The following is a 16,585-nucleotide window of genomic DNA, read 5'->3' as shown; positions in this document are numbered from 1 at the left end:
AATCTAAGTGAAATGGAGGAATATCTACAAAAATATAGATTGCCCAAATTAACAGAAGAGGAAATAAATTACTTTAAATAGTCCCATTTTAGAAAAAGAAATAGAACAAGCTTTTAATCACTTCCCTAAGAAAAAATCCCCAGCTTCAGATGGATTTACATGTGAATTCTACCAAACATTTAAAGAACAATTAACTCCAATATTATATAAATTATTTGAAAAGATAGGGAATGAAGGACTCCTACCAAAATCCTTTTATGACATAGACATGATACTGATACCTAAACCAGGTAGGACAAAAACAGAGAAAGAAAATTTTAGACCAATCTCCTTAATGAATATTGATGCAAAAATCTTAAATAAAATATAAGCAAAGAGATGACAGACAATCATGCCCAGGATAATGTACCATGACCAAGTAGGATTTGTACCAGGAATGCAGGGCTGGTTCAATATTAGGAAAACTATTAGCATAATTGACTATATCAATAACCAAATTAACAAAAACCATATGATCATATCAATAGATGCAGAAAAAGCATTTGATAAAATCCAACACCCATTCCTGTTAAAAACACTAGAGAGTATAGGAATAAATGGACTTTTCTTTAAAATAGTCAGTAGCATCTATTTAAAACCATCAGCAAGTATGATATTTAATGGAGATAAATGAGAACCATTATCAATAAGATCAGGGGTGAAACAAGATTGGCCACTATCACCATTACTATTCAATATTGTATTAGAAATTCTAGCAATAAGAGATGAAACAGAGATTAAAGGAATTAGAGTAGATATTGAGGAAAACCAAATTATCACTCTTTGTAGAAGATAGGATGGTATACTTAGAGAACCCCAGAGAATCTACTAAAAAGCTATTAGAAATAATGCACAAGTTTAGCAAAGTTGCAGGATCAAATCAACATTCTTATATATCACTAACAAAATCCAATAGCAAAAGACACAAAGAGAAATTCCATTTAAAATAACTGTTGATAATATAAAATATTTTGGAATTTATCTGCCAAGGGAAAGTCAGGAAGTATATAAGCAAAACTACAAAACACTTTCCATAGAAATAAAATTAGATTTAAGCAATTGGAAAAAGACCAAGTGCTCTTGGATAGGTAGAGCAAATGTAATGTAAAGATGACAATAAGCCCTAAACTAATCTATTTCTTTAGTGCTATGCCAATCAAACTCCCAAGAAACTATTTTACTGAACTAGAAAAAATGACAAAATTCATCTGGAAGAACAAAAGGTCAACAATTTCAAAGGAATTAATGAAGATTAAAGCAAATGAAGGTGGCCTAGCTGTACCAGATCTAAAACTATATTATAAAGCATCAGTCATCAAAACCATTTAGTACTGACTAAGAAATAGAGAAGTTGGTCATTGGAATAGGTTAAGTTCACAGAACAAAATAACCAAAGACTATAACAACCCAGTATTTGACAAACCCAAAGGCCCCACCTTTTGGGATAAGAATTCACTAATAAACAAAAACTGCTGGGAAAATTGGAAACTAGTATGGCAGAAAGTAGGGACAGACCCACATAGACCCACATCTAACACCCTATACGAAAATATGGTTGAAATGGGTTCATGATCTAGATATAAAGAATGACACTATAAACAAATTAGAAGAACATAGGATAGTTTACCTCTCAGATTTGTGGAGAAGGAAGGAATTTGTGACCAAAAAAAGAACTAGAGATCATTATTGATCATAAAATAGATAATTTTGATCATATTAAGTCAAAAAGTTTTTGTACAAACAATAAACTGGGGAAATATTTTTATATCCAAAGGATTGGATAAAGACTTCATTTCTAAAATATATAGAGAATTGACTCAAATTTATAATCATTCAAGCCATTCTTTTTCATTCTTAAAATTTTTTTTTAAAATTAAAGCTTTTTCTGATGGAAGTGGATCTCTTCGATAAAGAGAGTTAATTCAGTTTCAATTGATCAAGGATGGACGGAAGCAGCTACACCCAAAAAAAGAACACTGGGAAATGAATATAAACTGCTTACATTTTTGTTTAAATTAAAAAAGAATAGACACAGAAACATCAGAGGAGGGAAGAAGGGATGATAGTACAGAAAATGGCTCATATCAGGAATGGGTTAAATAGGCAATGTTATTATATAGATAATCAAATATAAATCTGTAAAGAAATAAGGGGGAGGCATAGATACATGGGGAAGCATAGGACGAGGGAAGAAGACAAAAGAGGAATTCATGGATGGGGGAGGTTAAGTAATAGTAAGGCAAGTTAAGGACCAGAATTAAAGCAAAGAATCAGCAGGGATAGGAAAAATATGGATTGTGTATGGGGGGAGGGGGGAAGAGGGCAGGATGTGTGTGTATGTGTATGTATGTATATATCCACATAAGCTTATGTAAATATATTTTTTCTTCACTACAGCTTGCTTGAGGATGTGGGGTGGATGAAAGAGGAAAAAGGGATAATATAAAAAAAATTCACAGCAAAGAACAAAATAACAACTTACAAGGAAGTAAAGAAAAGGTGGATATTTATGAATATAATTTCCTGTGTATGTGTGTGTGTGTGTATTCTCTAGAACTGGAAATTTGCTGTTATACATTTTGAATCTTCTTTGATGTTCTGCTGAATACATGACAATGTTCTCTTTTGTTTTGTTTTATTTTGTTTTGGCATTTCTTTTCTGTTTTTTTTTTTTTCTTATTCTGTTTTTTAAATAAAATAAAGAAAAAAAATTTTAAAGTGTTTCCAATTTTATGAGGGAAGCTGATTACTTATTATTATTAGGGAAAACAGAAGAAGTATGTATATAGTGAGGGCAAGTGTGTGAGGTGAGTAGGATGAAATGATTTTTAAAAATAAAATTAAGTAGTGAGAAAAAATGCACACACTGGGAAAAGGAGAAAAGGAGAGGAAGAATGGGGTAACTTATTTCACATAAAAGAAGTGTGAAAGGAAGAGCTTTTATAATAGAGAAGAAAAAGAGATGATGGTAATCAGTGCTTTAATCTTACTCTTACCAGAATTGGGGAAAAAAGGAAATAAGATGTACATTCAGTTTGGTATTCAGTTTGTAAATCTATGTTACCCTAAAGGGAAGAAAGAAATCAAGGAAATAAGAGAAAAGGAGAGGAGTTGATAGAAGTGAAGGCAGATTAAGGCAGGGAGGTAGTGATGGAAAGCAAAATACAATTTTAAGGAGGAAAGAGTTAAAAACTCAGGAAATAAGTTAAATAGGGAAAAGTAGTGTGGAGGGAAATAAAGAATTAATAGCCATAATTGTGATTGGTATAAAGTCACCCATAAAACAGAAGTGGATAGCAGAATGGATTAAAAATTAGAATCCAGAAATATGTTGTTTACAAGAAGTACAGTTGTAACACAGGAACACACATAGAGTAAACATGAAGGGATGGAGCAAAATTTATTATGTTCAAGCCGGGCTTTTAAAAAAAAAGCAGAGATAACAATCATTGTCTCAGACCAAGAAAAATAAAAATTAGATTTAATTAAAAGAGATAAACAAAAAACTACATTTGGCTAAAAAGCACCATAGACAATGAAATAATATCAATACTAAACAAATGACATAGCATTCAGATTATTAAAATAAAAGTTATATGAGTAACAAGAGGAAATAATAAAACTATTTGAGGATCGGACACCAACTTTCCCTTCTCAAAACTAGATAAATCTACAACAAACAAATAATGAAAAAGATAAGGAGGTTAATATAATTTTTAGAGAAGTTAAATATGATTAGATTTTTGGAGAAAATTGAAAGGGAATGGAAAGTAGTATATCTTCTCACTTTTATGTAGCACTTTCTCAAAAATTCATTATACATTAAGACATAAAAAAAAAAAAAACTCACCAAAAAAAAGCAGAAAAGCAGAACTATTAAATGTATCCTTTCCAGACCATAATACAATAAAATTACATTCAACAAAGGACCATGGAAAGAAACTAAAAATAATTGGAAACTAAATAATAAGTGGGTCAAAGAACAAATCATATACACAATTAATAATTTCATTAAAGAGGATGACAAGGGGGTGGAGCCAAGATGGTGGAGTAAAAGCAGGGATTTGCCTAACCTTTCCCCGAAACTGCACCAAATTCCTTTAAATAATGATTCTAAACAAATTTTAAAACATCAGAACATTTCCCCAAATGGAGTAGAACATTTTCCAGGTAAATTAGACTTAGAAGGTCAGCAAAAAAGGTCAGTGACACCAGAGTGGGAGTCTAGTGTGCAGTTCTGGTGCAACCACTAATGCAGTCCTGCCTCTAGCCTTGGCTCTGGACACCAGCATTAACAAGTCAGGATTCTGAATCACTAGAGGTGCTGGAGGTTTCTGGACTTCTTGACCCCAAAGACATCAGGGAGGATTTGGAAGGTCAGCAGAGAGGGTCTGTGTGTTCCCAAGGCAGGCTGCTTGCCAGTGCAGTCACTGGAATCAATTTGGACCCAGTGTCTGCAAAGCAGGACTCTGTTGCTTTAGCACACTCATTCTTACTTAATAGCTATAGTGAGACGGGACACGTCTAACAATTCCAGGGCAGAAAACAGTGCTTATGGTCAGCTTTCTGAAAGGATCAAAGAAAACAGCTGCACATAACCTCTGAAGCCAGGGACAGTGCACCCTCCACTCTGGAAACAGAATCTACTTTAACAAAAAGAAAAATGAGCTGACAACAAAGAAAAATTTCCGAGCATGAAAAGTTATTATGGTGACAAAGAAAGATCAAAATACATACTCAGAAGATGATAATATAGTCAAACATCCAAAGCCTTGAAGAGAAATAAGAATTAGGTTCAGGACATGGAAGAGTTCAAGAGAGATTTCAAAAATCAAGTAAAAGATAGAGGAAAAATTAGGAAAAAGAATTGTGAAAAAAGAAATACAAAAAGCTTATGAGGAGTACAATGCCTTCAACAACAAAATTGCCCAATTTGGAAAGGAGGAACAAAATCTCACTGAAAAAAAAATCCATTAAAAATTGAATTAAGTAAATGGAAGCTAATGACTTCATAAGAAATCAAGATACAAAAAAGAAAAACCAAAAAAAAAATTTAAAAAATAGAAAAAAATGTGAAAGATCTAATTGGAAAAACAACTGATCTGGAAAAAAAGATCCAGGAGAGATAATTTAAAATTACTGGCCTATCTAAAAGTTGTGATAAAAAAAAAGAGCCTGAACATATTTTCAAGAAATTATCAATTATTCAGATGTTCTAGAACCAGAGGGTAAAATAGAAGTTGAAAGAATCCACTGATCATCTCATGAAAATGATTCCAAAATGAAAATTCCCAGGAATATTATAGTCAAATTCTGGAACATTCAGGTAAAAAAGAATATATTGCAAGCATCTAAAAAGAAATAATTCAAGTATAATAGAGTCACAGTAAGGATAACAGAAGATTTAGTAGCTTCTACATTAAAAACAAAACAAAACAAAACAAAAAAAAAATATTCCAGAGAGCAATGGAGCTAGGATTACAACTATGAATCACCTACCCAGCAAAGTTGAGTATAATCCTTCAGAAAAAAAGGTGGTTTATCAATGAAATAAGGGATTTTTAAAGCATTCATGTTGAAAAGACCAGAGCTTAATGGATAATTTGGTTTTCAAATACAGAAACAATAAGAAAGTAATCTGGAAAGTGACATCATAAGAGACTTAAAGTTTATTAGTTTATATTCCTTCATGGAGGATGATACACAAATATCTCTTCATATTCAACTCATTTCTTGAACTTTGTCTATATATACTTCTAACTACCATAATAATTAGAATAACCAACAACGAAACTAAATTAACACTCTTTATAAATGATATGAAGGCATATATAGAGAGAGAATCCTAGGGAATCAGCTAAAATAATAGTTGAAACATTTAGCAGGGTTGTATGATATAAAATAAACCCGCATAAGACATCAACATTTCTATGCATTATCAAAAAAAAAAAAAAAAGTCCAGCAGAAAGAGAAATTCCATTGAAAATAGTTGCTGACATTATAAAATACCTGCCAAGATGAGCCAAATATTTATATGATATAACAGTATTTATATTTTCATCCCAATTGCACAAAACTTCACACAATTGAAATCATATCTAAACAATTAAAAAAAAAATATTGTTACTGGATTGAACAAACCAATATAATAAAAATAACAATTCTATCAAAATTAATTTATTCAATGCCATACCAATAAGATTATTGTTCAGTCAATAGCTTTGTCTGACATTTTGTGACTCCGTTTGGGGTTTTCTTGGCAAATATATTGGAATGGTTTTCCATTTCCTTCTCTAGCCCATTTTACAAACAAGGAAATTGAACAACACATTTAACCTCGGAAACTTTTTGACTCTAGACCCAATACTCTATCTAGTAGACCATCTAGCTGCCTACTTACCAAATTACCAAATATTATTTTATAGCAATAGAAAAAAATAGTAACCTTCATTTTGAAAATGAAAAGATCAAACATACTAAAGTAATTAGTGAAAAGAAAATATTAATAAAGGTGGTTTAGCACTACCAGATCTCAACTACACAAAGCAGCAATCATCTTGACAATTTAGTACTGTTTAAGAAACAGAGTGGTGAATCAGTGAAGTAGATTAGTTATACAATAAATAACCATAACAATCTATTTGACAAACCCAAAGATCCAAGATTTTGCAACAGGAAATCACTACTTTATGAAAATTGCTGGGAAAACTACCAAGCAATTTGACTCTTATTTTTTATAAATTTGACTCAATTCCCTACACATTTGACAAATAAAGTCTTCATCAGAAAAAAACTTACTTTAAAATTATTTTCACAATTATTATTAACTCCATTTCCACCCTATTTATTCGATTTTCTCTTTTCTTTTATGCTGTCTCTCTTCAAAAGAATTTTGCTTCTGACCAGCCCTTCCCTAATGTGCTCTGTCTTCTATTAACCTCCTCCCTTTTTGTATGTCTTTCCCCTTTTACTTTTCTTCAGGATAAGACAGATTTCGATACCCATATATAGTGTGTTTGTTATTTCCTCTTTGAGCCAGTTAAGAAGAGAGTAAGATGCTTCCTTTCCACTCCTCCTCTTTCCATTCACTGTAAAAGTTTTTTTTTGCTTCTTTTATGGCAGATAATTTATTTCATTTTTCTTTTCTCTTTCCTCTTCTCCCAGTATATTCCTCCCTCACCCCTTAATTTTATTTTTAGTATTATCCTTTCATATTCAACTCACATCTATGTTCTCTATCTATATATGCTCCTTTTAGTTGCCACAATAATGAGAAAGTTCTCATGAATTACAATATCATCCACATTATTTAGCCCCTATGATTTCCCTTTCCTGGTTACCTCCTTATGTTTTTCCCCAGTCCTGTATAAAAATCAATTTTTTAATCAGTTCTAGTCTTTTCATCACAAATGCTTGAAAGTCCTCTATTTAATTGAATATCCCTGAAGGATTATCAGTTTTGCTAGATGATTGCTAGATGATTATTGGTTGTAACCCTAGCTCTATTATTTTCTGAAATATTATATTCCAAGTTCTCTGATTCTTTAAAACAGAAACTGCTAAATCTTATGTTACTCTGACTATGGATCCATTATATTTGAATTATTTCTTTCTAGAAGCTTGCCATAGTTTTCTCCTTAACCTCAATGCTCTGGAATTTGCCTATAATATTCCTGGGAGTTTTCCTCTTGGGATTTTTTTTAGGAGGTGATCTGTGGATTTTTTCAATTTCTATTTTTCCTTTTGGTTCTAGAATACGAGGACAATTTTCCTAAATAATTTCTTAAATGATGATGTCTAGGTTCTTATTTTCATCATGGTTTTAGGTAAACCAATAATTTTAAAAATTATCTCTTCTGGATCTATTTTCTAGGCTAGCTATATTTCAAATGAAAAATTTCAAGGATGGCGCCAAGATGGTAGAGAGCAGACATGGCTTTCTGTGACCTCCTCTGATCCTCAATAAAACCAACACCAGATTAAGCTTCTGAACTAGTTTTAGAGTGACAGAACCTACAAAAATTTAGAGTATAACATTTGCAGAAGAAGATGCTCTGGAAAAACTTCAGAACAGTTTTGTTTCAATTGGCCAGGGGGTCAATCTGTGGAGCCCAGACCATCGCAGAGGAAGCCCAGGGCAAGAAGAGGGGGGGGGGGGTGCACCAGGGAATTTTCTGTAAGGCTCTTAGGCTTTTTTGTCCTGGTTGTAAATGGGTGGTTTAGCATATTTGTTGCAAACTACCCAAAATCAGATTAAAAGGCAAATTGTAAGCCACAAGGAACTTGGGACCTGGCCATAATTACTTGGAAGTCAGTCAGATAAACCAGCCCCAGGACAAACTAAATAGGCTATTACTTGTTTGCCGTAAGGGCAGGTCTCAACCCTTAAAAAGGAGCAAAAAAGCAAAAAGAACTCTGATCATAGACAACTTTTATGGAGAGAGCAGACTTCAAACCCTAAGGTTCCTAAGAGCAAATCAAATCAACACCAGATGAAGCCCCAAAGGGAGATTGAGCAGGTTTCCATTTCACAAGGCTGTCTTGGAAGATTTCAAAAAGGATCTTAAAAGAGAATTAGAAGGAAAATGAGGAAAGGAATGAGATCTTTATAAGAGGGTGTAGAAAAGGAAAAACAAAAATTATCTGAAGGAAATTCCTTAAAAAATTAGATTTGATGAAATGAGAAAAGCATACACCTCCTTACAAAATAAATATTAAAAAAGATACCAATTCATAGAAAGACAGAATTTGTGAAATGGAAAAAAAATACAAAGAACAAAACAATTTAATTGGCCAAATACAAAAGGAGTTAAAAAGGTAACTGAAGAAAATAATACACTAAAAATTAGAATTGAATAAATGGAAGTGAATGACTCAGTAAGACTTCAAGAGTCAGTAAGACAAACAAGAAAAAATGAAAAAATAAAAGAAAATATGAAATGTCACCTAGGAAAAACAACTGACCTGGAAAATAGATCCAGGAGAAATAATCTAAGGATTATTGGACTTTCTGAAAACCATGATAAAAAGAAAACATTATCTTTCAGGAAATCATCGAGGAAAAATGCTCTCATGTTCTAGAACCAGAAGATAAAATAGTCATTGAAAGAATTCACTGATCACCTCCTGAAAGAGATGCCAAAATGAAAACTCTAAGGTATATTGTGGCTAAATTTCATAACGATTAGACCAAGGAAAAAATATTACAGCCAGAAAGAAACAAGTCAAATACTGAGGAGTCACAATCAGGATTACCCAGGACTTAGCAGCTTCCACCTCAAAGAACTGAAGGGCCTGGAATCTGATATTCCAAAAGGCAAATGAATTTCCAAAAGGAAATTCCAAAGATAGTGAAGAATAAACGACACAGCTAAATTAAGCATTATCTTTCAGAGATTAAGATAGACATTAAATGATACAGGTTTATTTCATTTATTTCTGATGAAAAGACCAGAGATAAACCAAAAATTTGATCTCCAAATATAGAACTCAATAGATACATAAAAAGGCAAAAAGCAAAGAACTCTTGAGAACTATATTTCTGTTATGGGTATATTTAGAGAGTGTAGATATTTGATTTTATTATGATAATAACAAAAGAAACTAGAGGTAGAAAGGGTATTGTACTAAAAAAGAGGAAAATGGAGATAAAATGAGAGAACTTACATCCCAGAGGCAAAGAGGGGGATGAATATTGTGTGAATTTACTCTCATCAGATTGGGCTCAAAGAGAGAATATCAGACATATTTGGTTTCACAGAGAAACTTGTCTCACCTTATAGGGAAGTGGGAGGAGAAAGGGGGAAATAAAAAGAAGGCTAATAGAAAAGAAAATAGAAGTAATAGGGGAAAGGTATAAGAAAGGGGGAAGGACTGTAAACAGGGAGGGCTGTTTGAAGGAGGTGGTGGTGAGAAGCAAAATACTGGAGAGGAGAGAAGGGGGAAAGGAAAGAGAAAAACATAAATTAGGGTAAATAAAATAACAGGAAATACAGAATTAGTTATTTAAACTGTGAAGGTGACTTGGATAAACTCTCTCATAAAAAGGAAATGCATAGCAGACTGGATTAAAAGCCAGAATTCTACAATATGTTGTATACAAAAAATACATTTAATTCAAAGTGATACATACAGAGTAAACATAAAAGGCTAGAACAGAATTTATTATGCTTAAGGTGAAGTAAAAAAAGCACAGGTAGCAATTCTGATTTCAGATCAAACAAAAGCAAAAATAGACCTGATTAAAAGAGATAAGGAAGGAAATTACATTTTACTTAAATGTAGCATAGATAATGAAGTAATATCAATATCAATATCAATATATATGCAGCAAGTGCTATAACATCCAATTTTCTAGAGGAGAAATTGAGAGACCTGGAAGAAGAAATAGAAAGCAAAACTATACTAGTAGGGAACCTCAACCTTACCTTCTCAGAATTAGATAAACTTAACTGCAAAACAAATAAGAAAGAAATTAAGGAGTTAAACAGAATTTTAGACGAGTTAGATATGATAGATAGACAAGATAAATAAGATAGATATGACAGAGACAGAAAGTAGTACACTTTTTTCTCAGCAGCTCATGGAACCTATATAAAAATTCACCATGTATTAGGGCATAAAAACATCAAAATCAAATGCAGAAAGGCAGAAATAGTTAATGCATTTTCCCCAGATCATGATGAAACAAGCAACACGTGTAATAAAGAACCAGGGGAAATAGAGCAAAAATTAATTGGAAACTAAATAACAATACTAAAGAATGAATGAGTGAAACAAGAAATCATAGACACAATCAATAACTTCATTCAAAAGAATGAACAATAAGATAACATCAAAATTTGTGGGATGCAGCCAAAGCAATTATTAGAGGAAATTTTATATTTCTAGATGTTTGCATAAAATAGAAAAAGAGAAGATCAATGAATTGGGCTTATAACTTAAAAAGCTAGGAAAAAACAAATGAAAAATCCTCAATTAAATAGCAGGTTGAAATTCTGAAAATAAAAGGGGAGATTAATACAATTGAAAGTAAGAATTAATAAAACTAATAGTTGGTTTATGGAAAAAACAATAAAATAGATAATCCTTTAGTTTATCTTAAGTTGATTAAAAAAAAGAAAGAAGAAAATCATTAGTCCCAAAAATGAAAAGGGAGAACTTTCCACCAATGACGAGGAAATAAGAGCAATAATTGAGTTATTTTGCCCAACTTTATGCCAATAAATATGATAATTTGAGTGAAATGGAGGAATATCTGCAAAAATATAAATTGCTCAGGTTAACAGAAAAGGAAATAAATTATTTAAATAATTTCATTTTAGAATAAGAAATAGAACAAGCTATTAATCAACCCCCTAAGAAAAAAATCTTCAGGGCCAGATGGATTTTACCTGTGAATGCTACCAAACATTTAAAGAACAATCAATCCAATACTATATAAACTATTTGAAAAAATAGGGAAAGAAGGACTCCTACCAAATTCCTTTTATGACACAGATATGGTGCTGATATATAAATCAAGTAGGGTGAGAACAGAGAAAGAAAATTATAGACCATTTTCTCTAATGAATATTGATGCAAAAATCTTGACTAAAATATTAGCAAAGAGATAACAAAAAGTCATCCCCAGGATAATACACCATGACCAAGTAGGATTTATACAAGGAATGCAGGGTTGGTTCAATATTAGGAAAATTATTAGCATAATTGACTATATCAATACCCAAACTAACAAAAATCATATGATTATCTCAATAGAAATAGGAAAAGCATTTGATAAAATCCAACACTTATTATTCCTATTAAAAATTCTAGAGAACATAGGAATAAATGGACTTTTCCTTAAAATGATCAGTAGCATCTAGTTAAAGCCATCAGCAAGTATCATATGTATGTAATGGGGACAAAGTAGAACCATTTCCAATAAGATCAGGGGTGAAACAAGGTTGCCCACTATCACCATTACTATATTGTATTAGAAATGTTAGCTCTGGCAATAAGAGAAGAAAAAGAGATTAAAGAAATTGGAGTAGATAATGTGGAAATCAAATTATCACTCTTTGTAGAAGATAAGATGGTATTCTTAAAGAACCCTAGAGAATCAACTCAAAAACTACTAGAAACAATTTGCAACTTTAGCAGAGTTTCAGAAAACAAAATAAATTCACAGAAATCATCATCATTTTTATATCTTACCAACGAAGTTCAGCAGCAAGAGTTACAAAGATATTCCATTCAAAATAATTGTCAATAGTATAAAATATTTTGGAATTTATCTGCCAAGGGAAAGTCAGGAACTATATGAACACAACTACAAAACATTTTCTACACAAAGTCAGATCTAATTAGTTGGAAAAATATCAAGTGTTCATAGATAATCCAAACGAATATAATAAAAATGACAATACTATTTAGATTAATCTACTTATTTAGTGCCATACCAATCAAACTCCCAAGAAATTATTTTACTAACCTAGATAAAATAACAACAAAATTCATCTGGAAAACAAAAGGTCAAGAATTTCAAGAAAATTAATAAAAAAAAATGCCAGTAAAGGTTGTGTAGCTGTGCCAAACTTAAAATTATATTATAAAGAAGTGGTCATCAAAACCATTTGGTATTGACTAAGAAATAGAGTAATCTATAAGTGGATTATGTTAGGTTCACAGGACAAAATAGTCAATAACTATAGCAGTCTATCTTTGACAAACCCAAAGACCCCAGTTTTTGGGATAAGAACTTACTATTTGCGAACAATTGCTGGGAAAATTGGAAACTAGTGTAGCAGAAACTAGACAATGACCTATACCCATATCATATACCATATACCATATATTAAGATAAGATTGAAATTAGACTTAAAGAATGATATTATAAGAAAGTTAGAAGAACATAAGATAGTTTACCTCTCAGATCTATGGAGAAGGAAGGAATTTGTGAGCAAAGAAGAACTGGAACTCATTGTTGAACACAAAATAGATAATTTTGATTATATTACATCAAAAAGGTTTTGTGCTCTTTCTCTTTTTCTGGCTGAAATCATGGCAGGTGCAGAAGAAAAGAAGAAGTTACTATCTATTCCAGAATCCCTTCTGAAAAAACGAAAAGCTTTTGCAATACTGAAGACCAAATACCTAAAGAACATGGCTATAAAAAAGGTCCATAAAATACAGAGAAAAGTTATCTACAAAAAAGCTAAAGCCTATCATAAGGAGTACAGACAGATGTATAGAAGTGAAATCTGGCTGGCTAGAATGGCACGCAAAGCTGGCAACTACTATGTATCTGCTGAACCCAAGTTAGCGTTTGTAATCAGAATCAGAGATACCAATGGTGTTAGCCCAAAGGTCTGAAAAGTTTTGCAGCTTCTTCCTCTTTGCCAAATCTTCAATAGAACTTTTGTTAAGCTTAACAAGGCTTCAATTAACATGCTGAGGATTGTGGAGCCATACATTGCATGGGGTTACCCAAATCTGAAATCTGTGAATGACTTGATTTACAAATGTGGTTATGGCAAGATCAAGAAACAGAGAATTGCCTTGATTGATGATGCCCTTATTGCAAAATCTCTTAGTAAATATGGAATTATCTGCAAGGAGGACTTGATTCATGAGATCATGTTGGCAAAGTTGCTAACAATTCTTCAAATTGTCTTCTCCATGAGGTGGAATGAAGAAAAATACTACATATTTTGTGGAAGGGGGAGATGCTGGTAACAGAGAAGACCAGATCAACAGGCAAGATTAGAAGGGAAGCAATAAATTAGGAAAACATTTTTACATTTAAGGGTTCTGAAAAAGCCTCATTTCTAACATATATAGAGAATTGACTCAAATTTATAAGAATTCATCCATTCTCCAATTTATAAGTGGTCAAAGGATATGAACAAATAATTTTCAGATGAAAAAATTAAAACCATTTCTAGTCATATGAAAAAAGTGCTCTAAATCCCTATTGATCAGAGAAATGAAAATTAAGACAATTCTGAGATACCACTACACCCCTCTCAGATTGGCTAAGATGACAGGAAAAGATAATGAATGTTGGAGGGGATGTGGGAAAACTGGGACACTGATACATTGTTGGTGGAATTGTGAAGAGATCCACCCATTCTGGAAGCAATTTGGAATTAAGCTAAAAAAGTTATCAAATTGCGCATACCCTTTGACCCAGTAGTGTTTTTACTGGGCTTATATCCCAAAGAGATCTTAAAGAAGGGAAAGGAACCTGTATATGCAAAAATGTTTGTGGCAGCCCTTTTTGTAGTGACAAGAAACTGGAAATTGAATGGATGCCCATCAGTTGGAGAATAGCTGAATAAGTTATAATATATGAAGGTTACGGAATATAATTGTTCTATAACAAATGATCAGCAGGATGATTTTAGAGAGGCCTGAAGACACTGATTCTAATGAACTGATTCTGAGTGAAATGAGCAAAACCTGAAGATCATTGTACATGACAACAACAAGAATATACAATGATCAATTCTGATGGACATGGCTCTTTCCAACAATGAGATGATTGAGGCCAGTTCCAATGATCTTGTGATGAAGAGAGCTATCGATACCTAGAGACAGGACTGTGGAAACTGAGTGTGAATCACAACATAGCATTTTCTTTTTTTCTTTTTTTTTTTTTATATATAAATTTTATTTTATTTAATAATAACTTCGCATTGACAGAATCCATGCCAGGATAATTTCTACACGACATTATCCCTTGCAATCACTTATGTTTCGTTTTTTCCCCTCCCTCCCTCCTCCCCACCCCCCAGGATGGCAAGCAGTCCTATATATGCTAAACATACAACATAGCATTTTCACTCTTGTTGTTGTTTCCTTGCATTTTGTTTTCTTTTTCATTTTTTCCCCTTTTGATCTGATTTTTCTTGTGCAGCAAGATTATTTGTTAAGGGACAGGTCATATGATGCCTGAAGGTGGAGTATAAAAAGTACAAGAATTACAAGAAGAAGCAGTAGTGTTCCAGAGCTGTTCATGAGAAGGATCCTTCCAGACTTCCTTCAGTAACCCTCGGGAAAGGAAAGCAAGAAAAGCCCTGCTTGGTAAGATTTTTTTAGTGGGGGGAAATCAAAAGGGTCAACACATTAAAGGGCTGAGCCAGGAGACTGATGAGAGACTTTTGAAAAATGCTTGTTTTGACTATAGTCCTCTTCTCCATTTGAAAGTTTGCCTCCATGATAAGATCATAACCTGCTACAACTATCCAGAGGTGATAGTGCTGCTTGCATTCCTCAGTGTGCTGACCATACTGTGGAGGGAAAATAACAGTAAAAGAAATGGGGAATTGTTAAGGGACAGGTCAATTCTCCAAGAACCTCCACAGCTGTGAATCATAACATCTGAAGGAGTTGCATGGTAGCCTTTGCTGACACAGGTGTTGCAGACTGGGAATGAAATAAATTGGTAGCAGAGGGAAGAGGAGAGAGGTCAGAGAACAACAACTGCCTTTCAGTTTCCTCATATCATCATCATTTTTTCACAAGAAGAGATCCATTCTGCAGGTGTAGGTTGGATTTCCAGTAGCCACTGTCAGGTGGCCCTGGTAGCACAACAATTATTGTATAAATATGTATACATATATTGGATTTAACATATGTTTTAACATGTATATTGCATGACATGTCATCTATGGGAAGGGATTGGGGGAAAAGGGGGAAAATTTGAAACACAAGGTTTTGTAAAGGTCAGTGTTGAAAAACTATCCATGCATAATGAAGCACTATCTATATTAAACATATATGCACCAAGTGGGGTAGCATCTAAATTCTTAAAAGAGAAACTAAGAGAGCTGCAAGAAGAAATAGAGAGTAAAACTATAATAGTGGGAGATCTTAACCTTGCACTCTCAGAATTAGATAAATCAAACCACAAAATAAATAAGAAAGAAGTCAAAGAGGTAAATAGAATACTAGAAAAGTTAGATATGATAGATCTCTGGAGAAAATGTAATGGAGACAGAAAGGAATACACTTTCTTTTCAGCAGTTCATGGAACCTATACAAAAATTGACCATATATTAGGACATAAAAACCTCAAACTCAAATGCAGTAAGGCAGAAATAGTAAATGCATCCTTTTCAGACCACGATGCAATGAAAATTACATTCAACAAAAAACCAGGGGGAAGTAGACCAAAAAATAATTGGAAACTAAATAATCTCATACTAAAGAATGATTGGGTGAAACAGCAAATCATAGACATAATTAATAACTTCACCCAAGAAAACGATAATAATGAGACATCATACCAAAATGTATGGGATGCAGCCAAAGTGGTAATAAGGGGAAATTTCATATCTCTAGAGGCCTATTTGTATAAAATAGAGAAAGAGAAGGTCAATGAATTGGGTTTGCAATTAAAAATGCTAGAAAAGGAACAAATTAAAAACCCCCAGTCAAACACTAAACTTGAAATTCAAAAAATAAAAGGAGAGATCAATAAAATTGAAAGTAAAAAAACTATTGAATTGATTAATAAAACTAAGAGTTGGTTCTATGAAAAAACCAACAAAATAGACAA

At 32.6% G+C, this 16,585-nt stretch overlaps 1 pseudogene; it reads left to right on the top strand.

Annotated features, from left to right (window-relative positions):
* The first annotated feature begins 13,068 nt into the window (after positions 1 to 13,068).
* LOC127547158 (60S ribosomal protein L7-like) lies at positions 13,069 to 13,789 on the top strand (annotated as a pseudogene).
* The last annotated feature ends 2,796 nt before the right edge of the window (positions 13,790 to 16,585 follow it).

This window comes from Antechinus flavipes, chromosome 1 (genome assembly GCF_016432865.1).
Source record: "Antechinus flavipes isolate AdamAnt ecotype Samford, QLD, Australia chromosome 1, AdamAnt_v2, whole genome shotgun sequence".
Lineage (NCBI taxonomy): Eukaryota > Metazoa > Chordata > Mammalia > Dasyuromorphia > Dasyuridae > Antechinus > Antechinus flavipes.
This window is presented reverse-complemented; position numbering and strand designations above follow the sequence as displayed.